This window comes from Borostomias antarcticus, assembly GCF_949987555.1.
Source record: "Borostomias antarcticus genome assembly, chromosome: 18".
In the NCBI taxonomy this organism is placed as follows: domain Eukaryota; kingdom Metazoa; phylum Chordata; class Actinopteri; order Stomiiformes; family Stomiidae; genus Borostomias; species Borostomias antarcticus.
This window is the reverse complement of record NC_140251.1, coordinates 2,396,748-2,399,112: the sequence shown is the minus strand read 5'-3', so window position 1 is coordinate 2,399,112 and position 2,365 is coordinate 2,396,748.

Sequence of the window (2,365 nt, the reverse complement as noted above, 5' to 3'; positions counted from 1 at the left end):
GCTATATACTGCAAGAAAGATACTGACATAAAGAAATATAAGAACATAGACACTGACGGATAGGTGAGAAATGCAGTATTTTTCTTCGATTATGCTATTGTGAGTTCTGGAACTATGCACTCTTTGTGCTCTGTGTTCTATTGATCTATGTGCTCTATAGAGCTCCATGTTCTGCTCTGTGTCATGTGTCATGTGTCATGTGTCATGTGTGTCTTCATGGGGTAGGGCTCCATGAGGCAGGGCAGCCATTTGGCGCATGGACATCAGCAGCCTGTTGGACGCTACTCTGTCAGCAAGGTGTCTCCCCATGGCCAGTCTCCATGCGCACACACACCACACGCGCACACACACGACATGCACACACACACACACACACACACACACACGACTGAAGATAAGGAGGTGGAGAGAGACGGGCATTCAAACACTGTTGCCATGGCAGCCAGTGGATTTGAACCAGAGGCATTATTCCATTGTTGGATGTCTTCACCTCCCACAAGCGCTGGTACCGGTCTCGCTGTGGAATTAGAATGAGGATCTATGTTCCTCTTCAAAACAGAGCTTTGTGCAACTTTCACAGAACAACTACTGTGCTGCTTTTTAGATTGCCGGTAAATTCCTTTCTGTGTGTGAAGAATGTCTGCAGACAGAGGTTCCTGCAATTGTCTGTGTGTGTGTGTGTGTGTGTGTGTGTGCGTTTATTAATTCCATGCATTGCCTGCATGCGTGGAGGTTCTCCACTTTATTGATGGCTGAATCCCAGAGCTGACACCAGGGAGAGTCAGACCATCCATCTTTTTGCAGTAATGACAGGTTTTTATGAGAAGCAGAGAGACCCAACATTTTCAGTTTAACTCAAGATTAAGTTCAGAACATTTAAGCGGAATTGTGAGTCGAGACGCTTCGCTGCCGTCCCAAGACACCTAGCCATCCACCTGAGGAATATGGTCCCGTCAAACCTGACACAATAACAGAAAGACTCGTCAAACTTGACATAACAAATGTATGTATTTATAGTGAGCAACAACACCCAAAAGAATGTTGGGCTTGAATTACAGTAAAATGATGTATTCTGCTCCCTGGTCAGAATGTGGGATGCTGTTGTCTTCAGACCGGCTTGAATATTCATGAGGATGACTCTACGGTCTAGCCAATGACACGCTCAGGTAGACACGGGAATGTCTCTCTCTTTTTTCAGGGAAATGTGGCACCGTAGACCAGCATCTGGGTTGGTAATTATGAACTCCATCTGCAGCATCATTAGAGAGAGAGAGAGAGAGAGAGAGAGAGAGAGATGGGGAGAGAGAGAGAGATGGGGAGAGAGAGAGGGAGAAAGAGAGAGAGAGAGAAATGGGGAGAGAGAGAGATGGGGAGAGAGAGAGGGAGAAAGAGAGAGAGAGGGAGAGAGAGAGAGGGACAGCAATGGGGAGAGAGAGAGAGAGAGAGAGAGAGAGAGAGAAATGGGGAGAGAGAGAAAGGGAGAGAGAAATGGGAGGAGAGAGAGAGAGAGAGAGAGAGAGCAGACAGGAATACAGTACTAACCGATCATCTCTGTCGTAGCAAGACAGATGAGTTCATACAGATATAGTCCATCTATTTAACAGATGGATACACACTGCCTACCCTGAACAAACCCTTATGAAGGTAGCAGTTAAACCCAATACACAATATACAGCCGGCATATTTATTGAATCACAATTGCAGCTGTGATTATACACTTATAGACCTATTACAGAGAATATCAACAGTTGTCATCTATTGGCTTCTCAAGTGCTACTGTATCTGTGTACATAGTTTCCCAAAAGGCTAGTGGTATTCTAAATTGATATGCCATAGTTAAGGGGTTCCCAACCTTCCTTCCCCGGAGCCCCCCTAACTTACACTTGATGGAAATTTGCAATTTCTGTGAACATCCAATCTGTTTGTGTTCATATCTGTGCAAATTCCATCAGGTGTAAGTTAGGGTACAATGAAGCGCTTCGCCAGTGTAGCAGTAATATTCATGTTGATGCACGATTCATAGTCTCACATTAATTTGTTGAATTTATATGGTATTGTAGTACTGTAAATACAAGGCTTTTTGGCCTTTCAGAAGATATGATCATGTATTTTGTTAAAATTGTTGTGTGACATGTCAATAACATGATTCTTTGTCTAGCTAATATTAAGGCCTCAAATTGTCTGGGGCCTGGCGCCCCCCCCCCCCCCCCCCCCCCCCCCCCCCGCGATGGTTAGCGCCCCACTAAGGGGGGCCCGAACCCCAGGTTGGGAAACCCTGCCATAGTTGACCACAAACATTTCAGTTTTGAAGAAGTGGTAGCATTTCAGTATTGAGGAACTGTAGCATATAGACCATCTAGTGAGA